Source organism: Anguilla anguilla, chromosome 18 (assembly GCF_013347855.1).
Source record: "Anguilla anguilla isolate fAngAng1 chromosome 18, fAngAng1.pri, whole genome shotgun sequence".
Classification (NCBI taxonomy): Eukaryota; Metazoa; Chordata; class Actinopteri; order Anguilliformes; family Anguillidae; genus Anguilla; species Anguilla anguilla.
In genome coordinates, this window is record NC_049218.1 from 27,836,630 (window position 1) to 27,856,365 (window position 19,736).

Below are 19,736 nucleotides of genomic sequence, written 5' to 3' on the forward strand. Positions count from 1 at the left end.
GACCTCCCCTGCACGCTGCAGGTCTGGTCCGGTCCGATCACCGATGTAATCAGGCCTTGGAACCTCCTCATCAGCGCCTTCGCCATGATCTTATAGTCGACTGAGAGGAGGTTGATCGGCCGCCAGTTGCGGAGGTCCTTCAGGTCCCCCTTCTTTGGGACAAGAGCTACTAAGCTCTGTCTCAGTGAGGCCCCCAACCGCCCCTCCCTGTACGCCGCTCTGAAGACTTCAGCCACGTCCTCCTTCAGGAGATCCCAGTAAGTTTGGTAGAACTCGGCTGGGATTCCGTCAGGACCCGGAGCTTTATGTTGGTTAAGGGAGAGCACGGCCCGGGTGAGCTCCTCGGTGCTCAACTCCGAGTCCATCCGCTCGTCACCCAGACGTCTGTCAAGGCCGCCCAGGAAGGTGTCCATGAGAGCCCCATCGGAGGGCCTCTCACTATAGAGGCCCCCGTAGAACTCCCGGGCCACCTCCCGGACCTCCGCCTCTTCAGACACCACCACACCTCTGTTGTTATAGAGAGACAAGATGTTATTAGTCTTAGACCGCGCCCTGCGGAAGAAAAACCGTGTGCACTTCTCATCCTCCTCGAGGCCCTGGAGTTTGGAGCGGAAGGTAAATTTTTCCCGCTCTTCCCGGTAGAGGGTGGTGAGGCTCTGCCGAGTCCGTGCGATCTCACTGCTAACATCCAGGCCTCGGGACTGGAGGAGGCTCAGTCTCTGGAGGGCAGCATTGTGTCGTACAAAAACTGCCCTCCTTTCCTTCGCCTTCCTCCGCCCGACTGCCCGGAAGTAGCCTCGCACTCGCTCCTTCACCATCTCCCACCACTCCACCGGGGAGTCAAAGAGATGTTTCAGACTCACCCACTCCAGGTAACGTCTCGAGAAGGAGAGTCGCACCTGGGGGTCTTGGAGATGGCTGATGTTCATCCGCCAGAGCCCCTTACCCACGGTTATGGACTTCTTCCAGGTCAGGGACACGGTCACCATGTGGTGGTCCGAGAAGTGCACCGCCTGGATGGAATAAGCGGGCACCCCCAGGCCTGGGGAGAGCAGAAACAAATCGATCCTCGAAGAAGAGCTTCCGGAAGAACTCACCCACGTGTGTTGGGGGGGAGAGGCGCCCCCGGCGTCGCGGAGGGAGAAGTCCTCTATGAGGGACCGCAGCAGGTCGCTGGAGCGATCCCGTCTGGGTCTGCTGCGGTCCTCATCTGTCAAGGCACAGTTGAAATCCCCCCCCACGACAACCGGCATTGTGCAATGTATTAATGATGGTAATTTTGTGAAAAGGGAGACCCTCTCGGCCACGCTGGTGGGGCCGTACACGTTGATCACCTTGAGTGGGGAACCCCCGACATCGAAATCGGTGACGAGGATTCGCCCACTCTCTACTACGTTGCTGGATGTTATGCGCACGTAGGGATTTTTTACCAACGTGCCGACCCCATCAGCTCTGGCGATGTTAGAGCCAGACCAGAGAGAGTCTCCCATTCTCCATCCCTCCCTCAGAACGCCATCCAACTCCCGGAACGGAATACCACATTCCTGGAGCAGGATGACGTCTGAGGGGACCTGTGACAGGATGGAGAAGACTGTATGGCGTTTTGAAGAATCTTTAATACTGCGGGTGTTTAATGTTGAAATGGTTATTGTATGTTCCATGTTTTATTGTAATGTGTGTGTTATAGACCTATGTTGCTGCTTGCAATCTGTTTACAGATATTATTGAGTTTGTCATTTACTGTTTCCTGTTTATTGAGGCGCCTACTCACCCCCGGACCATGTGCACCCACAGGTCTCCCCTCCTGACTGCCTGGGAGGTTCCGTCCTGGAGAGGTGGGGGCAGGTGTTCTTGCCCCAGGCTTCCCCCCAGTCCCTGGAGGGCCCTGAGAGGAGGTTGGTGCTCCAGATCCTTTAACAGGGTCTGGACCGGAGGCTGGCTGGTCCCTAGTGCTTCTTAGTTGTGTGGTGGTGGTGGTGTGTAGCACTTCTGTACAATGTACTGGCGGTGGTGTGGGTGGTTTTGTAGGGCGGGGAGGGGGCTCAGGCCTGGCTGCAGGTTGTGTCTTATGAACCGTTTTGGAATATTGCTGTTTCAATGTTTTTGTGGGTTTGATTATTTGGCGCACTATTGCTGGGTTGGGAGGTTGACCGGGTTGTTGTTGGACTGTTGTTGGTGATCGAATTCGTTTGCCCTTTTTATTTTTAGCTTGTTGCCAAGGAGTAATGGAATCCGAGTCTGAGGTTGAGGAGTCTGACTCCAACACCACAATGGGGGTGTCAGAGTCAGGCTCCTCCTTAATAGTGACAGTGGCGGGATTGGTGGGGTCTAGAGCAGGGGACGCTGTGGAGTTGGGGGTTCCGGCAGTGGGGATACAGGGGGTAGGGTCTTGTGCTGGGGTCTGTGCGTGTGGGGTTTGGCTTCCAGGCTGGGAGGAGGTAGGGGTGGGTGGTCTGGTGCGTGGCATGGGGGTAGGCGGGGGAGGCGGTAAAAGGCGAAAGATTTGTGCGTGATGAAGAGAAACCCGAGCACACGTGGCCTCTCGCCGTCACCAGCCGCCGTAGGCCCTCCCGGCCCGGAGCCGCAGGCCCGGAGTTGTCCGCCGGCGCCCCCGCGCGCTATCCGCAGAAGAGGGAGAGGAGACGCTATAACCGCCCGACTGGCAGAGGGCGCAAGCGAGCCACGGACCGCTGCAAACCGGCTCGCTAGCTGACTTACTTAACCAACTTCACTCACCCAGCTAGCTGACGGAGAATGATAGATAGATAGATAGATAGATAGATAGATAGATAGATAGAAAGAAAGAACGACACACACACACACACGATAAAACTATTTCTTTTATTTCATTTAAAAAAAAAAAAAAAAACCCCCACAAGGACTCAGTTGCTTGTCTACTCCACGCAGAAGCAGAAGCAGAAGCAGAAGCAGAAGCAGAAGCAGAAGCAGAAGCATTTCCTTTGCACCCGAAAATAGAGGCGCACCGTTCCCGGACGTACTGCAATACCGGGTCGATGCGTGGAGCGGACGGAGCAAGCTCCTTCTCCGACTCCCAGTCTCAAAAATCCGTTTAATATGTAGTCCCCAGATAGGGGACGTATCAGATATTAAACTGATAAGAACAGATTTTTTTTTTTTTTTTTTTTTTTTTTTTTTTACAAAAACTCAGCTCGTATCTCCATCCGTTAAGCTCACAACTGCAAGCCTACCCGATCATCAAGCTAAGTGACCAAATCAGATTTGATCTCAGAGCCACTTCACGTTGAACGGAGCTAACCACATCATCGCCTACACAAAACACAAAAGTACACACAACCATTCCATCCCAAGTATATACATTGTACTTTACATACATTTGTACTTTATTCTTTACCACCTTCCCTTTTAATTTCCATTTCACGTATTACCCGTTTCCCTTCCCTTTTACATTTCTTTTCCCCATACATGGACATTCCCGTGGTCTACACAAAAACCCGCTCTAACCCTCCCCATTTCTCCTGCACCCACTCCCAGCCCCTCACTACCCCATCTGCCCTAATTCTTTCTGCAACCCTCCCCTTTAACTTGTAAAACAGCTGGAGAGGCGTCATCACCCTCACCAGCCTCCTCTCTACCTCCCTCCTGTCCTCCCACAACACCAACTTCCCGTACCCCAACACATCCCACACCAACTGTGCCTTGGCCGAGCCCAAACCCTCCATATTTTTCCTGTAGAGGAGCTCCTCTCCCCCTACCTTCCACCCCAACCCAGCCCTCTGCAACTGCCTCTGCACCAGTCCCCAAAAAGCCCTGGCGAAGGCACAAGCCCAAAAGGCGTGCCACACTGTCTCGATACCCCCGCACCCCCTGGGGCAGAGCGAGCTCTGGGAACACCCGTGCCTGTGGAGCACCTCTCTCACCGGCAGTCTCCCTAATGCACACCTCCAATGGATGTCCTTTACCCCACCCGGAGCCCTTCCGCTGCTCACCCTGCCCCAGTCTATCCCCAGAGGTACCATGCTTGGGGCCACAGCCTGACGCGCCACCACAGCCTTGTACCACTCTCGGTGGTTCAGCACCACCTCCTTCACCATCAAATCTGGCTCTCTCCTTAGTGCTAGCACCACCGCCTTGTACGCTGGGGTCATCTGTTCCGCCCTGGGCACCACATGTGATAACGGTGTTAACCGCCGCAGCGCTAAAGCTAAGTACAGCCGCACAAAATAAAAACACTTGTGCGGCACCTTCTCGAGCAGGCACTTGCAAGCCATGCTGCTGTACATCACTTCCAACTTCAACGGCAGTCTGATGACATCCCGCCCCCCTTTCGCCACCGGCATGTACATCTGCTCCCGGCTCACATATTCGTATGTCCCTCCCCACAGGAACTTAAACACTGCCCTGGTGAGAGCCAGCCTTACCCTCGCCGGCGCCGGGAACACGTACCCCAAGTGCAAGACCAACGGCAGCAAAGCTGCCTTGACTGCCATCACCCTAGCCGATAGCGACAATTTGCGCTGCGCCCACCTCCCCAGGCACATGCGCACCATGGCCACCTTCGCCTCCCAATTTCTCTCTGCACTGCGTTCAGCAAAGAATTTCACCCCCAGTATTTTCATGCCCTCCTCACATTGTGCAAACCCACCACCATCACCTGTGCCCTCTCTCCATTTACCGCCATAAAAAACCGATGACTTCTCCCAATTCACCTTTGCCCCCGTGCCCGATGTGTATACTTCAGTCAGGGCCCGTACACGCCTCAAAGATGCCTGTGAAGATACAAAGACCGTTGTGTCGTCAGCATACTGCTGTATCTTGAGCCTCTCCCCCGCAGCCCCGGGAATCAGCACCCCATCCACCCCTGCGTCCTGCCTTACTAGTTCCCCAAACGGCTCTATAACCAGTACATAGAGCAGCGGTGACAAGGGGCACCCCTGCCGCACCCCCCCGGCCTGCATCACCGCCCTGCTGAGATGCCCATTTATCCGTATGCAACTGTACACACGCTTATACATTGTGCGCAGCCACCCACAGAACACTCTGCCAAATCCCATCCTCTCTAACACCCGGAGGAGGAAGCGATGCTGGACCCGGTCAAAAGCCTTCTCCTGGTCCAGACTAACCAAGGCTAACGGCAGGTTTCTCTCCTTGACCCAGTCCAGCACATCCCGCACCAGCACTAAATTCCAGGATAGGGATCGCTCAGGAACTCCACAGGTCTGATCCCCACTTACCAAGGAGCTCATCACCTTCTTCACCCTCCTAGTCAGCGCTTTCGCAATTACTTTGTAGTCACTGTTTAAAAGAGTTAGGGGCCGCCAGTTTTTCAGGTCCGTTTTGTCACCTGCCTTATGCAAAAGCACAACCACGCCCTTCCTCATCGAGTCTGACATTACCCCCATTTCCAAAGTCGCTCTATAAACCTCTACCAGGTCTGCCCCCAGCACGTCCCAGAAGACCTTATAGAACTCCACTGGGAGCCCGTCTGACCCAGAGGCTCGCCCCTCTTTCATTGTCCGCAAGGCCTCCCATACCTCCTCCACAGTCAACGGAGAGTCAAGCTCCCTAACCTCCTCCTCACCCAATCTTCTGGCTATGACCTTAAGACAGGCCTCCTGGGCCTCCAAATCACACACCCTTTCACTAAACAGGTCTGCGTAATAGGCCTCCGCCGCCCTCAGCATCGGTTGTATATCTGCAACCACCCCCTTATCTACCTTCAGCCCCTTGATTACTGCGACGTTGCGCCTAGCCTTCATGGCCTGAAAAAAATACGCCGAGGGTTTTTCCCCCTCCTCCATTTCTTTAACTCTGGCCTGAAAGGCAACCGTCCTGGCCCTCTTTTCTAGCACCTCCCTCAACCGGTATTTAATACCTTCATATGCCGCCAGCTCCACCTCACCTCCAGCATTTAGCCGGCCATGAAGATAAGCCAGTGAGCATTCCCATCTGTGCACCTCTGCCCTCTCTCTCCTCCTCACTGTGCTGGCGAACCTCCTACAAAACACCCCAATCCTAATCTTTGCGGCATCCCACCACTCCCCTACAGTGTGGTAAAAAGGCCGCAGCGCCCTAACTGCCTTATAAAAATTCTTAAAAGCCTGTTTAAACCCTTCTCTGGCCAGCAGCTCCACGTTCAGTCTCCAGTACCCTGGGCCCCAGCTCTGACCATCCAACTGCAGAGTCAGCTTCAGCATATCGTGATCCGAAAACCATGAGGGGAGAGCAACACATCCCAACCCCTTCAGCTCCTTGCTTACAAAGAAATAGTCTAAGCGACTAGCTGCCCCTCTGGAATTTCGCCATGTTCTGCCATCCCCTCCTGGGTTCATCTCCCGATATGCATCAGCCAGGCCGAAATCAGCCACGACCTCAGCCAGCGCCCTGGTGGAATAGTCCACAGTCCCAGCACCCCCGCCCTGGGCACCAGCACCAGCCACCCGGTCCAAGGACGTGTTGAAATCCCCCCCAAAGATTGTGGATCTAGCTGTAGTCAGGAGCCCAGGCAGCATCCTGAATACCTCTAACCTCTCCCCTTTCTTTGCAGGCCCGTACATGTTTATGAGCCTCAGTTTTGTTGCTTGCAAGCTAAAATCCACCAAAATCACCCTCCCCGCCACCACACTCACCACATCATCAATTCCAAAGGTGCTCCCCCTAAACATAATCCCAACGCCACTGGAGTGCACACTCCCCACTGACCACGCTGAAGGCCCCCAGACCCACTCCTCAGACAGCTTTTGGGCATCCTCCTCATCCCTCAGATGCACTTCCTGCAGTAGAAATACATCTGCCCTCATTGCAACCAGAGAGGCAAAAACAGCGGCTCTCTTGACCGGGTCTCTAAGCCCGCGAACATTTGCAGTCACCACTGTAATCTGCATTATTGCATTTTGAAAAACAAATAAATATACCCGTAACCATTTAGAGCCCAGCCCCAGCTCCACTTTCATTCTCTACCACGCCCGGAGCATCATCTTTCTTGCCCCCCTCCTCCTTTTTGCCCCCCTCCCCTTCTTCTCCCCTGTCCCCCCCTAAAACCATCCCCATGGTCTCCACCAAAGCCTCTACCCCACCCCCCTCTAACCATGCGGATGGAGATCCCATCTCCATCTGCATCACCTCATCCAAGTATACCGAGTCCAGAGACTCCCCCTGAGGGCTCGCCAGCACCTCAAACCGGTTACCCAGAGTCATCTGATCGCCCGTCTTCCCCTCGTCCCCTGTCTTCACCTTCCTGGGGCAGTCCCCCTCTCCCAATGTCCGGCGTTTCCGGGATACCGCCACCCAGGCGTCCATTGGCTCCTCCCCTGAGCATGGGCTGTCCCCCCATTTCGGCGCAGGCAGGTCCGCCGGTGCCAGGAGAGTGGCCCCCACCTCGGTCGAATCCGAGCCCGCTCCCAAACCTTTGCCTGAGGCAGAAAACATTTCCTGCGACACCCCAACGGCCGCCCATCCCCCCGCAGGAGCCTCCACCTCGTCAGTAGGCGGCGTCGCTGCCCCCCCGTCCTTACCCAAAAAAGCCCCCACCCCAAACACTTGCACATACCCTGCCCCAGGTATTTTTGCCGGCCCAGGCCCCTGGACTTTCTTTTCATCCTGGCCCAAAGTAACTTCTGGCCCGGATCCAGTAGCCAGCTCCGGACATGGACCACCACCCCCGTCCACTGCCGAAACCTCCGGAGGGACGGGCCCCGCAGCTGGATCCAAGCCCTGGTCCGAATCCACCACCACCACCCGCCCCGGATCCGGAGCCTCCCTTTGGCCTATGTCCTGTGCCTGTGTCTCCACAAACCCTGGAACAGGAATGTGCACCGCCGCAGCTCCCACTCCTGCCGCCTGGCCAGGACCTTCCCCCAGTCCAGCTCCCGTACCACCTTCTCCAGAGGCAGAAGCCCCAAGCCGCTCTAGGCCCACCCCCGGCTGCTGTCCCTCTCCAGGTTTTCCAAAACGCTTTGGGGCCTCTGCAGAAGCAGCAGGCGCGCTCTGCTGCATAGGCCCCCTAGTGGCACCTTTCTTCATGCCTGCCCCAAAATCTCTGTCCTCCAGCACATTCCTGAACCAGCTGGCGTAGGAGCGCGGCCGATCAGGACACACCCGAAACAAATGTTCCCTGCTTCCACAAAGGCTACACATTTTAGGAGCCCTGCAATCCTTAGTTGTATGCTCCGCCGACTGACAATGCCTACACCTTTCTGTGCTGCAAATGTCCTTCAAATGCCCAAACAGCCCACACCGTCTGCAGTACAGGGGCTGTCCTGGATAACTTAGATACCCTTTATCAGGGCCTATGGAGAAGGAACCCGGAGGGTGAACATAGCCTCCCACTCCCTGCTGATCCTGTTTGAAACGCACCATGTACCTTCTTTTTCCGTTCCAAATCCCATACTTGTTCTTCAATTTTACCCCTTCCCGCACATCCACACAATATCGCTTCAAGAAGCACACTAGGTCCTCTTCCCGTGCATATGGATTAAACAAGTGCACCGTTAAAGGTCTAAGGGCCTGAGCATAGAGCAACAGCACTCTGATGCCCTGTAAAACCGCCGCCTCCCTGCACTCCACATAGCGCGCGTGCAAATTCTGGCAATCCCCCTCAGAATAAAAAGTGACATCAAAGAACCCTCTGTTTGAGAAGTCCTGCAAACAATACACAGAACCTGCCTCAACCCCCAATCCACCCATTAGCACATCTTTCACAAACCCATCCAGGTCTACCTTTCTCTTGTCCATGTCCTCCATTTCGAACCGCACCGTATTTCGGAGCCGCACCCTATGGGTCGGCATGCTGTCGCCGTTTGTCGTCATCGCCTTCTCCGTCTTCAAACTCCAGATCTTAGCCAAAAAGCCGAGAAGCGATGGCCTGAAAATTGGCCACAGCTGGCCGCCGCCGCCCAGGGGGCCGGGAATCCGATCGCGGGGTCCGGCCGGACCCGGTCCCCGCTCGCCATTGGTCCGGGGCCCCCTCGACGCTTCCCCCGGGACCTCTGGCCGTCACCTCAGCTCCACCCACAAAGCCCCACGTCCTCTGCCACGGTAGCTACCTACGTGCTGAAGGCTCTTATCGCCGTTTAATTGCACGAGCACTCGCGGAACAGCTATGTAATTGCCTAGCTAAGCAAGCAAGGAGACAGTCCACACTCTATAACACATGTACCTGACAAGTCACAAACCAGGGACACATGGCAACAAGTCATCAACAAGCTCTCTTAAGAACAGAAAAGTCGCCCCGTCCGGCGGACGGAGCATCCAAAAATAGCACAAACTCAGGAGTGTTCCTCTCCACGGAAATCTTTAGTAAAAGGCGAAAGATTTGTGCGTGATGAAGAGAAACCCGAGCACACGTGGCCTCTCGCCGGCACCAGCCGCCGTAGGCCCTCCCGGCCCGGAGCCGCAGGCCCGGAGTTGTCCCCCCGCGCGTTATCCGCGGAAGAGGGAGAGGAGACGCTATAACCGCCCGACTGGCAGAGGGCGCAAGCGAGCCATGGACCGCTGCAAACCGGCTCGCTAGCTGACTTACTTAACCAACTTCACTCACCCAGCTAGCTGACGGAGAATGATAGATAGATAGATAGATAGATAGATAGATAGATAGAAAGAAAGAAAGAAAGAACGACACACACACACACACGATAAAACTATTTCTTTTATTTCATTTAAAAAAAAAAAAAAAACCCCCACAAGGACTCAGTTGCTTGTCTACTCCACGCAGAAGCAGAAGCAGAAGCAGAAGCAGAAGCAGAAGCAGAAGCAGAAGCATTTCCTTTGCACCCGAAAATAGAGGCGCACCGTTCCCGGACGTACTGCAATACCGGGTCGATGCGTGGAGCGGACGGAGCAAGCTCCTTCTCCGACTCCCAGTCTCAAAAATCCGTTTAATATGTAGTCCCCAGATAGGGGACGTATCAGATATTAAACTGATAAGAACAGATTTTTTTTTTTTTTTTTTTCTTTACACTCAGACCGTATCACCTTCCTCTGATTTTCCAGCACGATCATCAACACTGAGACTTCCCTCTGTACCTCAGCCCACTTCACGCGCAGAAGGAAAATACCGCGCCTCCTCATTGTGCCACAAATCCATCCAAACATTATATACATTATATACATTATATACATTTCTATTTACAGGTTCTTCTGCATGTCAGACCTGCTAGACGCACACACATCCCATTACATCCATACAGCACAAAAACAAACACAAATCCTCTAAATCCATCTCTTCACAACTAAACCCCCTCCCATGTCTTCCCCACCCAACACCTTCCCACAACCCAACATACAACCAAATCACAGCAATACAATAATCCCCAGCCTGGATTACAATAAATTTTTCCACCGCTCCCAGGCTGCATGGAAACCCCAGCGCAGCTCCTCCCACTGAAAGCGTCGCTCTACGTCCGCTCTCACCATCTGCACCAGTCCCCACCCCGTCCACCCCGACCTCGCCACCCCCCTCTCTCCCCTAGCTAGCCACAGCTTCAGCTTTATCAAGCTGAGCAAAAACAGCAAAAGAAACTTTCCCCTCCCCTTCACTCTCCCCAGCCCCCTCCCAAAAAAAACCAAATCCTGGGTCAGACCTCCCAAACACCTATACCTCCTCCCCATCAGACCCCACACCTCCTGGGCAAACGGACAGCTCCAAAAGACATGGCGCACCGTTTCCTCCTCCCTCTCACAGCCCTCCCTTGGACAGAACCTATTTTTAGTGAGTTTGTGCCTGTAAAGCACGTCCCTCACCGGCAGCCTGCCATACGCCACCAGCCAGTTCAAATCCTTCAAACGGTTCTCCAGCCCCTTCGGCTGGAGAACCGCCCACACTTCTCTCCCCACTGGCACTCCCGTCCCCCCCACAGGCCGTAGCCTCCCTTTCAGCGCGCTATATAGCCTCCTGTGCTGTACCACCAAACCCTTATCCGCACACTCCTCGTACTTCCTGGCCCAACGCCCCACCTGCACGTAGTGCGCAGGGGCCACCTCCCCCCTCGGCACCCTATTATCCCACCCCACCAAAAACCGAACCCACGACGCAAACCAAAACCGGACAAAATACTGATACTTATGCACCTGAGGGGAAACCAAAGACACACACAAATTACTATAAAACAAAACGTCTAACTTCAACGGAAAATGTGGCACATCCTTCCCTCCCTCCTCCACGGACATGTACATAACCTCCCTCCTCACATACTCATAACCCCCCCACAAAAACTTGAACACACCCCTAACTAAATCCCTCCTCAGACGCACAGGCAACGGAAACACATACGACAAATAAACTAACCCCGGCAAAATGTCGGCCTTCAACACCGTCACCTTCCCGCTCACTGTGAGCCGGCGTGTCGACCAAAGACCCAGTTTGGTCTTCACGCCGGCCACCCGCTTCTCCCAGTTCTTAATGGCGTCCTCCCTGACGCCCCCACTAAACTCTACGCCCAGAATTTTGGCTGGCCCCTCCCTTACTTGAAGCCCACATGTATTCTCCCTCCTCCCCTTCCACCTCCCAAAGAAACTTACTGCCGACTTTGCCATATTTATGGAGGCACCCGCCCCCTTGGAAAAGTCCCCCACAACCTCCAGTGCCCTGCTCATGCTCCTCTCGCCGTCCAAAAACAGTGTGACATCGTCGGCCTATAGGGAGATCTTTAAAAACTCCCCACCCGCCCCTGGCATTGGAATGCCTCCTATCGCCCCATCCCTCCGCACTGCCTCTGCCACTGGCTCCATGTATAAAGCAAAAAGGAGGGGTGACAAGGGGCAGCCCTGCCTTACCCCCCCCTTCTGCCATACCATCTCCCCCAGATGGCCATTCACCCCCACCCTGCTTCCTACACCCTTATACAACAAACCCAGCCACCTCAGAAACCCTGCACCAAAGCCAAAACGTGACAACACCTCAAACAAAAAACCGTGACTCACCCTATCAAACGCCTTCTCCATATCCAAATTAACCAAAACGAGCGGGATATTCCGCTCCTCCACCCAACACAAAACGTCCCTCGTGAGCTGCAGGTTCCATGCCGCCGACCTCCCCTCCACCCCACAAGTCTGGTCCTCCCCTACCAAAAACGGCATGGCCAACCTCAGCCTGCCTGCCAAAACCCGGGCGATGAGCTTGTAATCGACGCCCAAAAGCGTTATCGGGCGCCAATTTTTTAGGTCAAGCTCATCGCCCTTCTTGAACAACATGGCCACCACCCCCTCCCTCATTGAGGGAGCAAGTTCCCCCGTCCCAAAAATCTCCCCCACCACCTCCAGCAAGTCAGGCCCCACCAACTCCCAAAACTTCAAATAAAACTCTTTGGGAAGGCCGTCCTTCCCCGGGACCTTCCCCCCCTTCATCCCCGCCAGCGCCCTCCTCAGCTCCTCCAAACTGAAGGGCATCTCCAAAGCCGCCCTCACCCCCTCTGGCACCTTCTCCTCCACCATGCCCAAGAAAAGCTCCGCCGCGTTCCTGTCCACCTCCCTCTCCCCAAACAGGTCACGATAAAAGCTGGTAGCCATTCCCAGCATCTCCTCTGTTCCCTTTAACACCTTCCCGTCCCCCCCCCTCAACCCCACCATCACCCTCTTTGCCCTGACCGCCCTCACCCTCTGGAAGAAGTAAGAGGAGATGGTCTCGTCTCTCTCATACTTCTCCCCCTGGCATTTAAAAGCGAGGGCGCGCGCCTTCGCTTCACAATGCACCCTCAGCTCTGCCTTCAGCTCCTCCCACCTTTCCTCGTCGAAAGCCCCCCCGCTGTTCCACACCTCATAGAGGCTCTCTAGTTCCCTCTGCCTCTTCGCAAACTGCCTGTGCTCCCTCCTCCTTTTCCCCCGGCAGTACCCCATCACAAAACCCCTTATCCTACCCTTTGTTAATTCCCACCACTCCGCCACTGAACCAAAAAAGGGCTTTAACTTAGCCCACCCTTTGTACGCCTCAATAAAGCGCTTCTGGAAAGCCTCCTCCTCCAGAACCTCAATATTCATACGCCAGCTCCCCCTCCCAAACGCTGGCACATCCCACTCCACTGTCACACTCACGCCACTGTGGTCGGAAAAAAAAAGAGGAACCACCCCTGCTGCAATCACCCTCTGCCCCCCCGGAACAAAGATGTAATCCAATCTTCTTTTACCTCCCCTGCTATTCCCCCAGGTAAAGCCTGGATCCTTTGGCCACATTGCCCTGAATGCATCTTTTAACGCAAAACGCCCCACCATATTCTTTAAATAGGCTGAACTGAAATCCGGCGCTTCAAAAGAAACATTAAAATCCCCCCCCATAATAACCCACCTATTTGTGGCACACACCGTCTCCACACTCAAAAAAAACTCCTTCCTCCTTGAAATTAAAGCTGGGGCATAAACATTTATGAAACGCAACTTTACCCCCCTCCAATCCCCATCCACCACCAACACTCTCCCCTGAACCAAAGAAAAACATTCCACAATGTGCACATCCCTCCCTCCAAACAAAATTCCCACCCCAGAGGAATGAACTCCTCCCACACTCCAAAACGAAGGGCCCGTCCCCCACTCCACAGAAAACCTTGCACTGTCCTCCCTAGACCTCAGGTGCACCTCTTGTAAAAAACAAACCAAAAACCCCTGTAGTGACAAAAAATGAAAAACTCCCCCTCTCTTTTTGCAGTTCCCCATGCCCCGCACATTACATGTTATTACTGTAAACTTATACATCACAAACGGGAAAAAAAACCGCAGCCATCTTCACAGATTATCCTCAACACCATTTCCCCTCCCTTCCCCTCCCCCTTCTTCCCCCCCCAACAAAAACGATACCTCACCTGGGGACCACTGCTTCACCGTCCCCATGTCGTACGCTGTGATGGAGATTGGAGAGGGTGGATCCCACTCCAAACTCTCCCCACTGGTGAGCTCCATGGAACCCTCTGACTCGGATGCAAAGTCGGAGGCTGTCACCCCGAGCCTCACTCTCCGTTTTGCCATCCTTTCTTCTCCGCCTTCCCATATTACCGCATCTAGCGGGTGTCTCTCCTCCACTGCCTCCGCCGAGTCCGTGCGCAGGCCCCGCTTGATTCCCCCTTCTGGTGTCATCTCCTTGTTTCCTGAGGTCCCCTCCCTGGCTCTGGTCTTCTTGGACCCTTCTTCTTCTACCCCTCCAGTAGGGACCGCCTTTGTTACCTCCATCACCTCTCCACCCGCACCTTGCGCGTGGGGGACCACCCCTGACGAGGCGAGAGGACTCCGCTCCATCCCTCTCTCCACCCCAGGGGTTGGGAGCGTCTCCCCCGGCTTCCCTAAGGTCACCTTCTCCACTGGAGTTGAGTGGACTCCCCTTGCCTTCTGCGCTCCCTCTGCCACCTGCTCTTCCTCCGCTGCTGCCGGTGGTGTTGCAGCCAAAGGAGAGACCCCTTCCCGGCCTGACTCCATGCCTGACTTTCCAGGCTCCTGGCGCTTCTCCCCCTCCTCCCCACCAGCTGGCGCCGCTTCTCCCCTTGCCGCCTCGGCGTAGGTTCGCCTCCGGGCCGGGCAATTCCGGACCACATGCTCCTCACTCCCGCACAGGTGGCACTTCCTACCCTTTGGGCAGTCCCTCGCCACATGGCCCTCTTCCTCACACGAGGAGCAAACAAAGGGCTCTGCACATTCCTTTGCCATGTGGCCGTATTTTAGGCATCGCCTACAATATGTGGGCAACCCCACATACGACAAAAAACCTCGGTCCGCGCCAATGGAGAAAACAGCCGGTAGGTGCCTCAACCCTCCCACCGCGCTACTATCTTTTTGCAGCCGTACTAAAAACTGCCTCTTCCCCGACCACACGCCAAAACTATTTTGCAGCTTTACCTCCGGCTTTAGGACGACACAGTACCTACTTAAAAATAGCTCCACGTCCCTCGCCGGCACAAAAGGGTTGTACATAAGTACATTCACAGATTTAACATCATTTGAAAACAGTGGTTCAAACGATATTCCCCGCAAAACTTCACTCGCTCTCTTTTCCTTGAACTGCTCAAAAACCTCTAAGCACCAGTTTTCAGAATCCAGCGTAACATCAAAAAGTCCCCTCGCCTGAAAGTCCTGAACACAATACATTCGGCTAACAGGAACATTAAACAGCTCACCAAAAATTTTAACAATCACGTACCGCAGGTCCACCGTTTCTCTCCTCTGTGCGCTCACCATCAACCGAAGCGTATTCTTCCTGCGCACTCCGCTGCTCCCGAATTCCGGCCCAGGATCTGCCATGGTCTCCTGTCTCCTGTCTCCTTCTCCTCTGCGTCGATCGCTTTCTCAAGTGAAATTCTCGATAAGAACAGATACTACACTTGATCTTAGCCAAAAGGCCGAGAAGCGATGGCCTGAAAATTGGCCACAGCTGGCCGCCGCCGCCCAGGGGGCCGGGAATCCGATCGCGGGGTCCGGCCGGACCCGGTCCCCGCTCGCCATTGGTCCGGGGCCCCCTCGACGCTTCCCCCGGGACCTCTGGCCGTCACCTCAGCTCCACCCACAAAGCCCCACGTCCTCTGCCACGGTAGCTACCTACGTGCTGAAGGCTCTTATCGCCGTTTAATTGCACGAGCACTCGCAGAACAGCTATGTAATTGCCTAGCTAAGCAAGCAAGGAGACAGTCCACACTCTATAACACATGTACCCGACAAGTCACAAACCAGGGACACATGGCAACAAGTCATCAACAAGCTCTCTTAAGAACAGAAAAGTCGCCCCGTCCGGCGGACGGAGCATCCAAAAATAGCACAAACTCAGGAGTGTTCCTCTCCACGGAAATCTTTAGTAAAAGGCGAAAGATTTGTGCGTGATGAAGAGAAACCCGAGCACACGTGGCCTCTCGCCGTCACCAGCCGCCGTAGGCCCTCCCGGCCCGGAGCCGCAGGCCCGGAGTTGTCCCCCCGCGCGTTATCCGCAGAAGAGGGAGAGGAGACGCTATAACCGCCCGACTGGCAGAGGGCGCAAGCGAGCCACGGACCGCTGCAAACTGGCTCGCTAGCTGACTTACTTAACCAACTTCACTCACCCAGCTAGCTGACGGAGAATGATAGATAGATAGATAGATAGATAGACAGATAGAAAGAAAGAACGACACACACACACACACGATAAAACTATTTCTTTTATTTCATTTAAAAAAAAAAAAAAAACCCCCACAAGGACTCAGTTGCTTGTCTACTCCACGCAGAAGCAGAAGCAGAAGCAGAAGCAGAAGCATTTCCTTTGCACCCGAAAATAGAGGCGCACCGTTCCCGGACGTACTGCAATACCGGGTCGATGCGTGGAGCGGACGGAGCAAGCTCCTTCTCCGACTCCCAGTCTCAAAAATCCGTTTAATATGTAGTCCCCAGATAGGGGACGTATCAGATATTAAACTGATAAGAACAGATTTTTTTTTTTTTTTTTTTTTTTTTTTTTTTTTTCTTTACACTCAGACCGTATCACCTTCCTCTGATTTTCCAGCACGATCATCAACACTGAGACTTCCCTCTGTACCTCAGCCCACTTCACGCGCAGAAGGAAAATACCGCGCCTCCTCATTGTGCCACAAATCCACCCAAACATTATATACATTATATACATTATATACATTTCTATTTACAGTTTCTTATGCATGTCAGACCTGCTAGACGCACACACATCCCATTACATCCATACAGCACAAAAAACAAACACAAATCCTCTCAATCCATCTCTTCACAACTAAACCCCCTCCCATGTCTTCCCCACCCAACACCTTCCCACAACCCAACATACAACCAAATCACAGCAATACAATAATCCCCAGCCTGGATTACAATAATTTTTTCCACCGCTCCCAGGCTGCATGGAAACCCCAGCGCAGCTCCTCCCACTGAAAGCGTCGCTCTACGTCCGCTCTCACCATCTGCACCAGTCCCCACCCCGTCCACCCCGACCTCGCCACCCCCCTCTCTCCCCTAGCTAGCCACAGCTTCAGCTTTATCAGGCTGAGCAAAAAAAGCAAAAGAAACTTTCCCCTCCCCTTCACTCTCCCCAGCCCCCTCCCAAAAAAAACCAAATCCTGGGTCAGACCTCCCAAACACCCATACCTCCTCCCCATCAGACCCCACACCTCCTGGGCAAACGGGCAGCTCCAAAAGACATGGCGCACCGTTTCCTCCTCCCTCTCACAGCCCTCCCTTGGACAGAACCTGTTCTTAGTGAGTTTGTGCCTGTAAAGCACGTCCCTCACCGGCAGCCTGCCATACGCCACCAGCCAGTTCAGATCCTTCAAACGGTTCTCCAGCCCCTTCGGCTGGAGAACCGCCCACACTTCTCTCCCCACTGGCACTCCCGTCCCCCCCACAGGCCGTAGCCTCTCTTTCAGCGCGCTATATAGCCTCCTGTGCTGTACCACTAAACCCTTATCCACGCACTCCTCGTACTTCCTGGCCCAACGCCCCACCTGCACGTAGTGCGCAGGGGCCACCTCCCCCCTCGGCACCCTATTATCCCACCCCACCAAAAACCGAACCCACGACGCAAACCAAAACCGGACAAAATACTGATACTTGTGCACTTGAGGGGAAACCAAAGACACACACAAATTACTATAAAACAAAACGTCTAACTTCAACGGAAAATGTGGCACATCCTTCCCTCCCTCCTCCACGGACATGTACATCACCTCCCTCCTCACATACTCATAACCCCCCCACAAAAACTTGAACACACCCCTAACTAAATCCCTCCTCAGACGCACAGGCAACGGAAACACATACGACAAATACACTAACCCCGGCAAAATGTCGGCCTTCAACACCATCACCTTCCCGCTCACCGTGAGCCGGCGTGTCGACCAAAGGCCCAGTTTGGTCTTCACGCCGGCCACCCGCTTCTCCCAGTTCTTAATGGCGTCCTCCCTGACGCCCCCACTAAACTCTACGCCCAGAATTTTGGCTGGCCCCTCCCTTACTTGAAGCCCACATGTATTCTCCCTCCTCCCCTTCCACCTCCCAAAGAAACTTACTGCCGACTTTGCCATATTTATGGAGGCACCCGCCCCCTTGGAAAAGTCCCCCACAACCTCCAGTGCCCTGCTCATGCTCTTCTCGCCGTCCAAAAACAGTGTGACATCGTCGGCATATAGGGAGATCTTTAAAAACTCCCCACCCGCCCCTGGCATTGGAATGCCTCCTATCGCCCCATCCCTCCGCACTGCCTCTGCCACTGGCTCCATGTATAAAGCAAAAAGGAGGGGTGACAAGGGGCAGCCCTGCCTTACCCCCCCCTTCTGCCATACCATCTCCCCCAGATGGCCATTCACCCCCACCCTGCTTCCTACACCCTTATACAACAAACCCAGCCACCTCAGAAACCCTGCACCAAAGCCAAAACGTGACAACACCTCAAACAAAAAACCGTGACTCACCCTATCAAACGCCTTCTCCATATCCAAATTAACCAAAACGAGCGGGATATTCCGCTCCTCCACCCAACACAAAACGTCCCTCGTGAGCTGCAGGTTCCATGCCGCCGACCTCCCCTCCACCCCACAAGTCTGGTCCTCCCCTACCAAAAACGGCATGGCCAACCTCAGCCTGCCTGCCAAAACCCGGGCGATGAGCTTGTAATCGACGCCCAAAAGCGTTATCGGGCGCCAATTTTTTAGGTCAAGCTCATCGCCCTTCTTGAACAACATGGCCACCACCCCCTCCCTCATTGAGGGAGCAAGTTCCCCCTTCCCAAAAATCTCCCCCACCACCTCCAGAAAGTCAGGCCCCACCAACTCCCAAAACTTCAAATAAAACTCTTTGGGAAGGCCGTCCTTCCCCGGGACCTTCCCCCCCTTCATCCCCGCCAGCGCCCTCCTCAGCTCCTCCAAACTGAAGGGCATCTCCAAAGCCGCCCTCACCCCCTCTGGCACCTTCTCCTCCACCATGCCCAAGAAATGCTCCGCCGCGTTCCTGTCCACCTCCCTCTCCCCAAACAGGTCACGATAAAAGCTGGTAGCAAATCCCAGCATCTCCTCTGTTCCCTTTAACACCTTCCCGTCCCCCCCCCTCAACCCCACCATCACCCTCTTTGCCCTGACCGCCCTCACCCTCTGGAAGAAGTAAGAGGAGATGGTCTCGTCTCTCTCATACTTCTCCCCCTGGCATTTAAAAGCGAGGGCGCGCGCCTTCGCTTCACAATGCACCCTCAGCTCTGCCTTCAGCTCCTCCCACCTTTCCTCGTCAAAAGCCCCCCCGCTGTTCCACACCTCATAGAGGCTCTCTAGTTCCCTCTGCCTCTTCGCAAACTGCCTGTGCTCCCTCCTCCTTTTCCCCCGGCAGTACCCCATCACAAAACCCCTTATCCTACCCTTTGTTAATTCCCACCACTCCGCCACTGAACCAAAAAAGGGCTTTAACTTAGCCCACCCTTTGTACGCCTCAATAAAGCGCTTCTGGAAAGCCTCCTCCTCCAGAACCTCAATATTCATACGCCAGCTCCCCCTCCCAAACGCTGGCACATCCCACTCCACTGTCACACTCACGCCACTGTGGTCGGAAAAAAAAAGAGGAACCACCCCTGCTGCAATCACCCTCTGCCCCCCCGGAACAAAGATGTAATCCAATCTTCTTTTACCTCCCCTGCTATTCCCCCAGGTAAAGCCTGGGTCCTTTGGCCACATCGCCCTAAATGCATCTTTTAACGCAAAACGCCCCACCATATTCTTTAAATAGGCTGAACTAAAATCCGGCGCTTCAAAAGAAACATTAAAATCCCCCCCCATAATAACCCACCTATTTGTGGCACACACCGTCTCCACACTCAA

The 19,736-nt window shown here is 54.5% G+C and overlaps 4 non-coding genes and 2 pseudogenes across 4 annotated transcripts; all 6 read right to left on the reverse strand.

Annotated features, from left to right (window-relative positions):
- Positions 1-2,973: 2,973 nt before the first annotated feature.
- LOC118218524 lies at positions 2,974-3,168 on the reverse strand. The gene has a single exon (XR_004763433.1). It is a non-coding gene; the product is annotated as a U2 spliceosomal RNA (small nuclear RNA).
- A 6,036-nt stretch (positions 3,169-9,204) lies between these two features.
- LOC118218573 lies at positions 9,205-9,321 on the reverse strand. Its single transcript, XR_004763454.1, has one exon. It is a non-coding gene; the product is annotated as a U5 spliceosomal RNA (small nuclear RNA).
- A 436-nt stretch (positions 9,322-9,757) lies between these two features.
- Positions 9,758-9,948, reverse strand: LOC118218531. Its single transcript, XR_004763437.1, has one exon. It is a non-coding gene; the product is annotated as a U2 spliceosomal RNA (small nuclear RNA).
- Positions 9,949-15,219: 5,271 nt separating this feature from the next.
- On the reverse strand, positions 15,220-15,302 carry LOC118218549 (annotated as a pseudogene).
- A 365-nt stretch (positions 15,303-15,667) lies between these two features.
- Positions 15,668-15,784, reverse strand: LOC118218574. Its single transcript, XR_004763455.1, has one exon. It is a non-coding gene; the product is annotated as a U5 spliceosomal RNA (small nuclear RNA).
- Positions 15,785-16,190: 406 nt separating this feature from the next.
- LOC118218536 lies at positions 16,191-16,396 on the reverse strand (annotated as a pseudogene).
- Positions 16,397-19,736: the final 3,340 nt, after the last annotated feature.